Here is a 14674-nt window from a genome sequence, read left to right on the forward strand (position 1 = left end):
AATAAGAATCCTCCCAATCATGTTTGGTTCCTATGTGAATAAATCGTGACGCTTTATTGCATGATCCAGATGCAGTTTGCTTTACTGCCTTCTGAGACTGTTTTAGTTTATAGCTTTCCAGCTATTCTCCCATCCGAGTAATAACAAGAAAAGCCAAGTTGGGTAGATGCTGTGACAGGGATTAATTCAACTATTGGTCTATGATAGCAATTATATTTGTGGATTATATTTTTATAGGACACCGAATCACAAATTAGCCAGTCAGATTTTAGCCTGCCAAGATATGTGATCAGTTTACTAGGTTTACTTTACTTATTTATTATCAATAATGAATCATTATGATTCAATTAAACTTTGCCATAGAAATGTATCCCAGAAAAGTGTCTAAAATAGTGGTTCTAGAACAGAGGTGTCAAACTGCTGGTCCATGTGCCGGACACGTCTCGTGGAAGTGTGCCTACCCCATTGTTGGCAATGGCAAAACAGTTCCAATACATCACGGGACGTCACGTGACATCACGAGTTTGACAGGTCTGTTCTAGAAGAATAGTCTGTAGAATCCACTAGATGGCCTGCTCCTTGCATTCATGGCCAGAGCCCACTGTCTATCTCAGCTTCCTTTCCCTAAGTGTACCAAAGCTGGTGAAAATAAAATAAAAAATAACAGAGTTGGAAGGGACCTTGGAGGTCTTCTAGTCTAACCCCCTGCTCAAGCAGGAAACTCTATACCAGACATGTCAAACTCGTGATGTCACATGACATTGCACAACGTATCAGGACGGTTTTGCCATTGCCAGCAATGGGGTGGGCGCGGCTTCCGCATTATGCATCCGGCCCACGGGCCGGCAGTTTTACACTCCTGCCCTATACCATTTCAGACAAATGGCTGTTCTCTCTCTTCTTAAAAACCTGCAGTAATGGAGCAGCCACAACTTCTGGAGGCAAATTGTTCCACTGGTTAATTGTTCTCACTGTTAGGAAATTTGCCCTTAGTTCTACAATAGATTGCTTTTCTCCTTGATTAATTTCCATCCTTTGTCCTCCTGAAATATTGATCCCTAATCCTATAATCAGACTGGGATTAGTGAGGGCTATGTTCAAGTTCCACTTGACTACCAACATCACTAACCATCTAAAGATTGACTGCTAGCCTAATTCACACATGTGACATAATAATACGGCTTATCTGACTTCAGAAATAGTGTGAACCCAGCATGAGGTTAGTAAAGCATGATTTGCAGATGGTTGTTTTGAACAAATCCAGTCAATTAGATTGTTTAACAAAGTGATTGTGGTTTTATTGGTTGAGGGAACTAAATGATTATATCTCAAGCTAGTTGTTGTTGAGAGTATAGAACAGGGATGTCAAACTGCCAGCCTGTGGGCCGGTTGCGTCATATGGAGGCCGCGCCCACCCCAACTCTGGCAATGCAAAAAAGTCACATGACATGGTTTGACACCCGGGTATAGAAGGTTGGGTGGAATCTTGATACATGTTATGCTGAACTCCTTACAGGAATGCTGGGACACAATTGTCATAAAATACCATTTCATATAGTTTATATAAAGGTGCTTGTCCCATAATGATTATAGGAAATGTTGGTTACTCTTCACTGATATTAGATTTTGTTGAGTAACTCCACAGCAAGTACATGCTTGAGCGTCATAGAACTCCTAAAAGGATAATGCAAATGAAAAGAGTAAAATCTAAAAAGAGGACACACTAAAGTAAGATTTACACAATATGCTAAGCCAAGATATTCTTGCTTGGTTTAAATCACTAATTCAGTTTTATCCAGTTATCTCACTTTAAGTGCAGCCCTGAAACTAAATGAAAAAATGGATCATGAATTTTAATTTAGGATGAATAATAGCCATTTTGGCTATATGGCATTACTTCTTGATGAAATGTGTGTTATATAATGAAACATATGTCTTGATACTGCAGTGCAAAATCTCACAATATTCTATGAAATCTGGAATCTATAGACTGCTTTGCAATCCAACATTTGTTACCTGCATCTCAGCAACTTAAAGTGCATGTGGTATCATGATACACTCTCAAAATTCCCTTCAAAGTTTATTTGCTTTTGCTTCCTATCTTGAGCTGTCTCAAAGGAAAGTGCAGCTCATTAAAAACATTTTTTTATAAAATACAAATCATATCACCAAATTCTTGGAGTGTAATTGTATATGTAGTATATATTCATAGTGGTTTGTATGCTGGGACAAAGTATAAAGGTTAAATAGCAAGGAATATAAAAAAAGTACCCTATGATGAGACTTAAATATATGAAAAATGAACTCTTTCCTAGCTTATGATAGGTAAGGATCATAATCTTTCCATAAAGTGGAAAGCAAGAAAGTAGGCACCTTATACTGTAATATAATCCAATAATTTCTATAAAGGTGCAATAAGATGAGTCTTTGCTTTTCCTGCAATAGAGTGCATTTGATTTACTTTCCTCTTGAGTCGTAGTAGTAGGAGTGAATTATTTGTTTGTTTGTTACTGCAAGATCCATGGCAGCTTGGAATATGGCAACAATTTTTCCACTTTGTTTTTAGGGTTTGCAAAGTAGAATACCCAGACTAACACTGCCACCACTTCTAGAAAATAGGAGGAGAGGATTGAATGAGTGCAGAAAGAAAGACTAGAGGAGATATATATACCATACATCCTTTCTTTGATAGATAGAATTTCTCACTTCACAATTTGCCTGATAACTTATTGTTATAACCCTGTAGTGACTTTATATAACGTTCAATGACCTAATATTATAAAGGTGTTCCTTTTATGAATTTTGGATGTTATTCTCCATCACTTGATCAGCAGAGGTCGCTTGTTCTCTTTTCCTACAGTTAAGGGAACTTTTGAATGAATGTATAGCATACTATTAAAAGTAAGTGTGACCAAAACTGTGATTACATCAAAGTAATTGAAATGGAATGTTCAGATATGAAAAATATTTCAATAGATGTACATATTCAAAACCATAGTATATACAAAATAACTTCCTTGAGATTGATCTACAAAATAGAAAACTACAATATATCTTTGGTAGTGGATAGTTAACAGGTAATTAACAGCAGAAGTTTTACAGAATAGAATTGAAAGCACTAGTGGAGAATTGCCAATATTTTAATTATAGCAGGATATAGTAAAGAGCAAATGGAAGGCCATACAATGAAATGCACCTTATACCCATCAGGGAGAAAGAGAATGAGTTTATTGTACAATTACATATTTACTCACTTCATTATAAAATGAATCATAATTCATTAACACTTCATAAGAAAGAGAAATTTTAGGAAGTTAATCCATGAGAAAGAAGCAAAATCACTATGTAGAAATATAGAAAATTTTGGTATGTATAAGAATTTATTCAATTTAATTAAATAATCTGTCCAGAAAAGGCTCTAATGCTGGGAAAGGTGGAAGGAAAGCGAAGAAGAGGATGACCAGCAGCAGCAAGGCAGATGGACTCAGTTACAGTAGCGATGAGGGCGCTGTTGGGAGATGTGAAAGAATGGGTTAGGAAAAAATAATCATGAAGAAAATCTATGTATCATTACAATGACACATAATCAAATAAACACAACAGTTTAGGATAAGGTTATACAGTCAAACCTACACAGAAATAAATTGTGTAGGAAATAGGAGGATAGCTACCTTAATCCGTATTTTATTTCATTTTTATTGGTATGGTATATATTGAATAATAGTATCAAGCAGTTAGAACCAGAAAGGAAAAGAACAATTTTAATTCCCCTGTCACATTTATTTGTGATCATACATTCCCTACTCAAGACATACATTAATTCCCCCCATGTATCCGAAACATAAAAAACATTTCCAGGATTGTCAAATGATAAAAAAGTAGTTTTGGAGTACTGCATAGTTTCTGTTGTCGCTAGCTGCTGACCGTGCTAGAGAAACTGTAAACTAACCCAATTGTAGAAGCCTTGTGCTACAACTGTGGGAATAAGAGTCCCACTGTATCACACAACCTATTGTACCAGGATTACATGATGCAGCAGGAATGACTGACTACATTTCAGAACCCTCACTGGGTTATGAACTGCAGCTGTCTGGCCACAGCATGCTGCCTCCCCTCTATGTGCCTATCAGCTATGACTTATCAGCTAACAGATGTGTGCAGGAAGAAGATTGCTTGTTGCAGTGGGAGGAAGGCTTGCCCGATACAAACTGCAGCATGTCTGTCAAGCAATGGTGTGCAAGGGGACAGGACCAAATGGGTGTAGATGGGGAGAGATAGGCAGGTAAGAGGAATTGATGTCACTGCAGTCGTAAATCTGGGTGAGCAGCCAAGTGTCCAGATTTTGATCACATGACTGCAGGGACATTGCAACAGCTGTGAACTTTGGGGCTGGTCCAAAGTCTCTTAGTTCAGTGCTGCTGTAACTTTGAACAGTCATTAAATGAATGGTCATAAGACAAGGACTATGTGTATAAAGGCATATTTGTGCCATGGTTAGATAATGCTTGTTTGACTGCTTCTCAGGATTTTCAGAAAGACATATTACAGCTTTTCTTCTGGAAAGATAAATATGTTTCCCAGCAAGTTACTCAATTGTAACCACATTTTTTTTTACTTTCTAAGAATGTCTATGTGACTCAGAAGTGTTCCTGATTGATGCTAAAAACTGCTACTTTGATGTATAGCTTCTCAATCTTTTTAAAATTAAAAGCAAGTTTTAAAAATATCAGCAGAGCAGAGCAAGATAAGTAATGAGATAATCATAAACATATGGATACCAGTGGACACCAACTCTAACCAGTTTCTATTAAACAGAATATTTTCTGATTATTAAAATGGAAGTAAGATATACTTAGCAAATATTATCAGTTCTCTAGAACACTATAACTTCTCCAGATATAAATTTGAGTAGCAATTTAGCAGATATTAAGAAAGATAAATGTGATATAAGATTATGTTTCTCATGTGTGCATGCAGATTTTTTAAAAAAGCTAGTTCATCAGAAGCAAGAGATCCTTTTAGTATCACTGTGTTTTAGAGCATGTTCTAACATACATACAGCATAAAGTATTGGAATTTCATAGTGCTCATCTACTGTGTATTGACAATGCATAGCAAAATGAACTGTGCACAGGCAAGTACACATGAAATAGTGTGAAAATATTTCTTTCCACAGATGACTGATGATAGTAGCACTGAACTTTCTATATCTGCTGATCTATCATGAGCCTGAGAAATTTCTATATGAACTAACTGCTGTAGTAAAACTCATAGGCAAGGCAATTAACTTAAAAATATAGTACAGCAAAAAATGCCACCATTTTATGGTAGGTTAAAAATTAATAAAAATCAGAATTAATATTTTAAACTTTCAATAGTATGTATAATTAAGCAGTATAATCCCATTATCATTACTTAGCTGGAACACAGAGTAGACCTATAGACATTGATAGGATGGAATGGCTTTTATTTTATTGAATAGAATATTTTTCTGATTATTGAATTGACTTGAGATATAGTTAGCAAACACTATCACTTCTTTAGAAGATAAATTCTCCAGATATAAATTTGAGTAGCAATTCGGCAGATATTAAGGAAAGAAAGATAAATGTGATGTAAGATTATATTTCCCATGTGTGCATGCAGAGATTTTTTTTAAACAACTAGTTTAAAGACTGTGGCAAGATTCTATTTAGAATAGAATCAAGTTTTTATTATAGTTCACAGTTAGAAGAACAGATACAAGAACATTTAAAAATTAAAATAAATATAACAAAACAGGAAGTAAAAACATAAAGATAGTCCCCAATTTACAACTGTAATTGAGCCTGGAACTACTGTCTCAAGTCATGGCAGTGTTAAGTGGGTCACCACATGACAGCACTCAATTTTACAACTTTTTTTGTGGGGGTCGTTAGGCAAGTGCCATAGTCACTAAGCAAATATTACTGTCATTAAACAAATCCATTTTCTTGAATGGATGCTGGAAATAAGAAGCAAACCAGAAAAAATATATGGAAAAATGCTGTGGGATACTGCAAATGGCCATAAAGGTGAGCAAGATTCTAATGACCCAAAATGTGACCCCATTGCCATAGTGATGTGTGTGTGGCTGTTGGAAATCCGGAACCAGATCTTAAGTAGCTCTGGGGAGGTGTTTCATAACTTCAAATGGTCATTAAATAACTGGTCATTAAGCAAGGATTACCTGTATTACGAATGGTGATTGATTGACAGACAAAGTCTGTCTGATTTTACAAATATCATAACAACATTTAGTTCTGATAAAAGGAGATTGAACAGAACTAATTTATATATATTCAATTTTACATTAATACCATCTGGCTCAATTACAGGCATCATTATTTAAGAGTAGTCCTACTCCATTATATAATCTTATTGGTCTCAAATCAACCCACATAGGATGCTGCCTGGGGGAGGGGGGGATATAATAAGTTCAGAATATGATGTAAGCTGCCCAGAGTCCCCTTGGAGAGAGATGAGTGGCTAAATAAATAAATAAACAGAAATGAAATGAAATGCTGAAATGTTAATAATGTTAAGACATAAACTCTGACTTTTGTACTCATGTTGTGATATCACAAAGAAGTATATAAGTTATGTGATTTGAATTGTGATCTTATCTTTGACATTTGCCTGCTTGCTGAGGATGACCAAAGTCAGTTTATTTAGCATATGTCATATCATACATGATACTAGAAATATATATATTAACATCTCATATAGATTAGAGAGAACACAATAAAAATATAAATGTTATAAAGATCCATGTTCAAATACTAATGTCTAGGCCATCTAACCATTGAAGAGCAGCATTGTTTCTATTAAAAAATCAGATACTGGACCAGTGTATGCCCCTCAGCTTACAGGCGGTCACCATGTGATCTACAGTTTGACGAGGGACCCTGCAGTCACACTGAGGATGCTGTGACGCATTTATGCAGTGAGTCCTGGCAGATACCGTGTGAGGTGCGAATCCTGTTCAGGATTGTCCATTACTGACATGATAGTTCAAAGCCTGGCACCTTTTTTGTGGGGTCATTTATATGTCTTCCTATGACGTTCAGCATTCAGCAACCGATTTGGCTTTCCATTGGAAAAGTTGTCAAAGTTGTTAGGCAGATATGCAAATCTAGTGGGGGCTTCCTCAAGTTTAGTCTTCCAGCTGATAAATGAGGAAGGCTGGCATGTATCGGTAGGAGTGAATTGTTCATAATTTTTCTGTATTCTCTTACTAGTGTATCTTGCTTTCGTAAAGCTGGTGGTGCTACATGACTCAGGACAGGTAGCCAGCAAGTCAGAATGCTTTTAATACATTCACTTATTATCTTCATGGTTGTTGAGTCTGGCATCTAACTTACTACTATGGCAGCTGTTAATCCATACAGGGGCACAGTATTCTGCTATGGAGTACACCAACCCTTGTGCTGATGACCTGAGGGTGGCAGCTGAACCTCCCCATTTAGTTCCACATAATTTCTGGAGTATGTTGTTCCTAGTATTGATGTTTGCCACTGTATTCCCAAGATATATCTTATAGGAGAGAGTCTGTCCAATGTTACTCCAAGGTATTTTGGATGGGGCTCATAAGGGAATAAATTGTTGTTTAAGTAGACCTTCGAGGCTTCATACGCTACTTTGTTCTTAAGGTGGAAGTACATAGGTTACCGTTTTGCTAGTGATAGGAGTGAGCCTCCAGTCAGTGAAGAATTTTCCCAAGATGTTAAGAACTTAGGACAGGGTTGTCAACCACCTCCATGTGTTTTTCTTGTATTGCTATGGCCAAATGATCATTGTATCCAAATTTGCATCCCCGTGTTGCTGCCATGTCTGATATGTATGTTGAATAGTGTAGGTGCTATTACAGAGCTTTGTGGAAGGCCATTGTTTAATCTTCTTACCTTACTTACTTTGTCCCCCATTATGACCTGAAAGGACCTATCATTCAGCATGTTATTAATTAGTCAATACAAATTTTTGCAGAGGATAATGTGGCATAGTTTCTATAACAAACTGTCCTTCCAAACTGTGTAATATGATGCAGTTACAATAAAGTTATAACAATAACTTATTATAACTGTTATAATAAATTATAGTAATAAATGATAGTGCTTAATAACATATTTTTTCATTATGTAATTAGGGATAGCAATAGCACTTAGACTACTTACCACAAATATTTACAGTCACTAATTCAAATTCAGTGAGTTTAGTGGACTTGATTCACAAAATATCCATCTAATAACCTAATACAGGTACTTCTTGACTTACAACCCCAGTTGAGCCCAAACTTTCTGTTCCTAAATTGGGATATTTGTTAAGTGAGCTTTGCCCCATTTTACAACCTTTCTTGCCATTGTTGTTAAGTGAATCCCTGCAGTTGTTAAATTAGTCACATGAATGAATTAATCTGGCTTCTCCTTTGACTTTGCTTGTCAGGACATAAAAGGTGATCATGTGACCCTGGAACACTGCAACCAACATAAATATGAGCCAGTTGCCAAGTGTCTAATGATATGACCATGGGAATACTGCAAACAGTACAAGCCATTTTGAGCAGACGCATGCCACTATCTTAGCCATAGCGCTGGAATCTTACAATTGGCGATGGGTCCATTTCAGGTTTATTTGATACTGTATATCACATAAAACCCTGGTTTTCAAATCCTGCTTTAAATTCTGTACAATTGGGGATAGTTATTACTAATTTTGTTAAAAATACGAATCCTGGGTATAGTCATATTATAAGAGTAAGCAAACACGAACACCAGGAAACGCCGTGTGCACATATTGACGAACACCGTGTGCACAAATTGACTAGCATTATAAAGGAGACTCCCATTGACTGATTTTAAGCCCTGATGATGTTGGCAGTTAGCCGACGAAAGCTTGGCATTAGAATAAATATTTCTAGTTTTATATTTTTCCTGGTGTTCGTGTTTGCTTACTCTTATTACTGGGGATAGTGTATACATGCCTGAAGAGACTAGTATACTAGTATACATGTATACTAATATACATGCCTGAAGAAACTAGAAGCATTTGAAATGAGGATTTAGAGGCGGCTGTTACATATAACCTGGGTTGACAAGATCAGAAATGGGGAGGTGATAAGCCACCTGGGAAAGCCAAGGGAAATCATCAAAACAATTAAAAAAATGAAAATTAGAATATTTCGGACATGTGGTGCGACACCCAGAAAAATATGGCATACTCCATTTAATCCTCCAGGGAAAGATTGAAGGCAAATAAGGTCCAGGCAGAAGAAGAACATTGTGGTTTCAAAATCTAAGGGATTGGTTTGGACAAAACTCAGCAGCATTTTTTCATGCGGCTGCTGATAAAAACAGGATCGCCAACATGATCGCCAATGTCCAATAACGGATATGGCACAAGAAGAAGTATACATGCCATCAACAAGGATTTTTGACTTAATACATCAATGCATAATGTATGCTCTTGATTCTCTCCTGATTCTGGTTAAAAGACTCCAGGTCTTATATGGTAGTATATTACAGTGGGAAGAATCTAGAGAAATAAATATTTTGGGAAATATTAAAAAGGGCAGAATATATTTCCCCAAAGGAATAATGGAGAAGATCTTTAAAAAAGACAGAAACCAGCCCCCAGAAATCAGCTCCAGCCCCTAGGTAGAAGCCAGCTTTTTGAAGTGCAAATTCAATAATCCATTCAGGAAGGTTGGGGTCAGGAAACTAAAAATTATGAGATTAGGAAGACAAAGACCTCTAAATCTACATACCCCCCCAAACTCTAAAAAACAGGACCTTTGGGGACATAATAGGATTAACCCACCAATACCAAAAGAGCGCACTCAGACTCAGGTCAAAGTACATGACACAGGAAATACAAAGCCTCAAACAGGAACAGAAAACAACCTCAAGAGCCCCAGAAGATATAATAACCCACCACTCCCAGCAACATGTGGTCTGTTTTCCCAGAGCCATCTTTCTGTCTGGCTCTCCTCTTCAATAAACTGCAATCTTCTTTCTAAAAGGTTTATTCCCAGCTTGGACTGGACCCTGATGAAGATTTTTCTTTCAACATTACTTTGAGCAGTGCTTTTTTTGTAAAAAAAAAAAAAAAAAAAGGTGCTGGAACTCATGCGTCATACAACCCGCCTTGCCTACCCTACAAGGTTCCATCCAAAAACAGGTGTCGGAACTCCATTCTGGGAGTTCTATGACAAAAAAAGCCCTGGCCTTGAGTCAATTGTAACTGAAGTGTTATTATAGTCTAATAAATAAACTCTATTTGTAATTGTATGTAGAGATCAAATTCAATTTATGGGATAAAATTAGGAATCTCATCAGATTTGATTTACATGTTTCTGTTACTCATAGTTCATTTAAGCATGATTTATTTATGTGGTAGGACTGACTTAAACAATCTCAATCTTAGGAACCCAATGGCTGCATTTGTATATTGTACTAACCTATGATTTGCTGAATTAGCCCAATTATGTTGGTTTGTCAAATACATTGACAAACCATAAATTAGCCATCCACATTATAAGTGTTACTGTGAATGTAAATTGTCAGAAGTAAGTCTTCATCCTGGTTCATCCAAGCCGGGAATAAATAAGCAACATGGCGACTGCTTTGGGAAGAAGGTTACAGTTTATTGAAAAAGCAGAAAAATGATCCTTGCAAGAAAAAGCAGAAGAGAGGAAAAAGGAATTGAGCACACGGGCAGGTTTTTATACCCTTTCTAGCCTTGTTTGGAATAGTTTCCTGTTCCTGTGGCATGAACCTTGAGGCTATTTCTGAGTGGTTTTCTAGGCCTTGATATCTGTGGTTTAATCCTATTATCATATCCTGCTTCCCAGGTGATGGGGCTAATGACTCCTAGAGTTTGGGTGGGGCATGCAGATTTTCTCTTTGTCTTCTTGACTGCTCTGGCTTCAGTTCTCTGATGGTTTTACATCTGCATTTGTACGGGGCTAGCTCTTGCTTGGGGCAGAGAGATAGATTTGGGGCCAAGTTTGGTTTTAAAAAGTCCTTTTGAGGAAAAATATATTTTTCTGCCCTTTTAATATTTCCTTCTCTGGGCTAACTTCCCTCAATCCCCGTTTTGTGCGTTAAGTGTGAGAATGTCACACTTATTGGCGCATTAAAATTGATCTGGTCCGGGAGACTTGGTAGGCAAGCTTTTAAACTGTTAAGCCAAAAAAAAAAAAAAAAGACATTAATGGAGGCAGCAGAAAAAGATCCCTTTAGTGGCTCCCAAAAGGGGAGCTTGCACCCATAAAGTTCTAAAAGTCAGGGCAAAAATTTTGTTAGGTGGAAAAGAAATTTATAGTGTTCAATATTCTGTGCCAATCATTTTCAAATGTTGGATGTCACTTTTAGCTTCCAGTCAGGTTTGCCTACCTCCCAAAATTCTTCACAGCCATGGTTTTCCTTAGTACATGACCACTGGCTGCCCATTTTCAAGGGTTGTTTCCTGCCTTAGCTCTTAGTTCAGTGCATCCTGGTTTGTAATGTCCAACTGAGGTTAGCAGTATGCCAGGCTATTAAATTTTTCTTTAAATTGCACATAATGAGATCTAGGAATCCCAATCTGAGCCCAACAGTGCAAGATAGGTTTGGGATCTCTTTCCTATTGCTTCCTTAATCAGGGCATAAGAATTGCAAATCACCTGAGGGGGCCTAGTTCCCTCCCCCTTGGAATTTTCAGGAAGTTGTGCTTGCAAAGCTTTGGTACAATAGAGCAAAACATCAGCCTGGGGGGAACTTTACTAAAGGTAGGTGGAGGGGATAGACTCAATGTGGTTCTGAATGGTGTGTGTGCATATGCAGCTACTCTACAAAACAGGCAATACAAACATTCTGGATAAATTTTCCCTCCCACCAGACAGAAGTCCAAGGTGTTCAGTACTTGTTCTGCCAACTACTCCCAAATGCCATCTCTCCATTAATACATTCAACTGGCTTGTTACAATACAAATGGGGCAAGAAAGAAAAGTTTACAATGAGTTTCCACCCTCCCCCCACAGTCTAATTTTCTCTTCTGAGACTTCACATGGCTCCAGGACTCCTTCCTTCTGCAGCTCTCACAGGCATCTGGGGACTGGTAGGACTTGGGAAGATGTTTCACTCAAATTGCATGGTGGCTTTTTAGTGGGTGGCTGGATTCAAAACCCAATTCCATGGCTCAAATGGATGGAGGCAGCATCTGGGTCTGTGTGTTCTGCTTCCAAAGGTTTTGGGGGGGATTGCAGGGCTGAAAGATACAAGAACAAGGTCTCCCCCCCGTTTTCTGGGTGGACTCTTCCAGGAGAGGCAGACAAAAGGTATGGAGAACAAAGGGCAAGAAAAGAATTGGAAGGGGGGTAGCTTGCAGGCAGTGTGAAAAGGCATCAATACTGCAGTTATTAAAGAAACAGACAAATGGGGAACAACAAAATGAAATATTTCACCTTTGAACTTGACCATTTGCAACATATTAAGGACAAGATCTTGCAACTTGAAAAAAAAATGCTAGGCAGCTTGAGAATGCTGAAAACTCCAAATAATTTTAAAAGCCTAATATTTTAAGATATGCAACTTGCCAAGGGCAGGAAGATCTGCCTTTAACATTTATTCTAAAATAGATCACATTATTTTAGAGAGTGCAAAATGCTTATGTTTCAGAAAGCTTCATAGTAGTTTCACCAGTAAGTGATAGGATAAGAAAAGTAACTTAAGAAAATTATTTCCCCACACAAGCAGACTTGAGTTTCAAAAGGCTCTTGTAGATAGACACACATTTTTCAGGAAAAGGATAGATAGATAAAACACATACAGTAAATGCAAGTGAAACTTTTCCAACAGATAAACTTAAAACAATCTCTCCTGGTAACTTTGGGCTGTTCTTAAGAGTACAAACAAACAAACAAACAAACAAACATATTTTTCTTCACTCTGTTTGTTGGCCAGACAAACAGAGTGAGGTATTTCCTTTTTGTGGCTTATTTTAAGCCGAATTTCTAGCAGAATTTAAAATTATTTTTTCTTTGGATTTGAAACAATTAACAGTCACGTTTACCTCTCACACACAGACTTTGACAAACATATATACACAAAGACAAGAGAACAGAAAAGGAAACAAGTCTTAGTTTTACACATCCTAGTCATTCCCACCATAAATTTCAGATAACTCAAGTTAGGAAAGGCACACATTTTAAACATGGTTGCATAGAGAGAGAGAGAAGGAAAGAGAATCACTATTTCTTATTTTCCCTTAAAGTACCTTTATTTAGCCAAATTGGTTTCCCAGCAAAGCCCTAAGCAAAATCTATTTTTACCTATCTCATTTTCATTCCAGCCTGGACAGGAAGCTGATTCCTGTCCCAGGCTTCAAGCAAGCTCTCAACTGGGAAACCTACCTCAGCCCTTGAATTGGAACCTCCCATGCTTAACGGGATTTTCCTCTAATGCTAAAGGGCACTATAAGCCGGAAGCCTCCTTGCGAGACTTCCTCCTTCCACCATGGTTTTGTTGGGTCCAAAAAGGGGACTCACGGAGCACTCTGGATCCCTCTCAGAGTACGTGGGCTCCTTGAGGGATCTGCTACGTTTTCAGACCAAAAAGGGTCTGCAGAGCCACTTCTGGCTCCCCCCTCAGAAGGTAAGGGTTACTCTTCGACCGGCCGGCTTCACGCCACTGTTTTGCGGACCTCCAATGTTCGTGAGGACCTCTGCTTGCTTTCAGAAGTAAGTGGCTGCTCCTAGCCTGAGGCTTAATTTCCTAACTTTGCTTTGCTTACAGGGCCTTACCAGCTAGTTGCCCAAATCCAATTCTTTCATTCACTCATTCCATTTCATTTTCACACAGCCTCTCCCTTTTTCCTAACAAAAGGTTCTGTGCTCTGACCAATCCCCCATGCTTTCCAGGATCTGCCAATTAAACAGATCCTTTCTGTGGCTAGGAAAGACCAGAAGGAACAAAATCAAACTGTGATTGGAGAAAAAAGGTCTTCTCACTCACACAAACAGAAATATATACATTTCTTTGTTCCCCTGGGCTTTAAACTTAAAATTTAGAGGTACTCACCTTCACCTTCTTTCCAAAGCAGCCCTTGAACTCAAACTCTCAAAACTCCCTTTACTATCCTAGCTCCACATGGGCAAGGCCTGGGAAACCCATCCACAGACACAAGGGGGTCTGCTGCCAGCAAGATGGGGCTTACCAGTCTCAGTCCATTGGAGAGGTTAGCTTGGAGTCCCATCTGGGGTGCCAAATTGTCAGAAGTAAGTCTTCATCCTGGTTCATTCAAGCCAGGAATAAATAAGCAACATGGCAACTGCTTTGGGAAGAAGGTTACAGTTTATTGAAGAAGCAGAAAGATGGTCCTTGCAAGAAAAAGCAGAGGAGAGGAAAAATGAGTTGAGTACATGGGCAGTAGGTTTTTATACCCTCTCTAGCCTTGTTTGGAATAGTTTCCTGTTCTTATGGCATGAACCTTGAGGCTATTTCTGAGTGGTTTTCTAGGCCTTGATATCTGTGGTTTAATCCTATTATCATATCCTGCTTCCCAGGTGATGGGGCTAATGACTCCTAGAGTTTGGGTGGGGCATGCAGATTTTCTCTGTCTTCTTGATTGCTCTGGCTTCAATTCTCTGATGGCTTTACATCTGCATTCGTATGGGGCT

The sequence above is a fragment of the Crotalus tigris genome, unplaced genomic scaffold (assembly GCF_016545835.1).
Source record: "Crotalus tigris isolate CLP2741 ecotype Arizona unplaced genomic scaffold, ASM1654583v1 scf7180000023675.2660513, whole genome shotgun sequence".
NCBI classification, from domain to species: domain Eukaryota; kingdom Metazoa; phylum Chordata; class Lepidosauria; order Squamata; family Viperidae; genus Crotalus; species Crotalus tigris.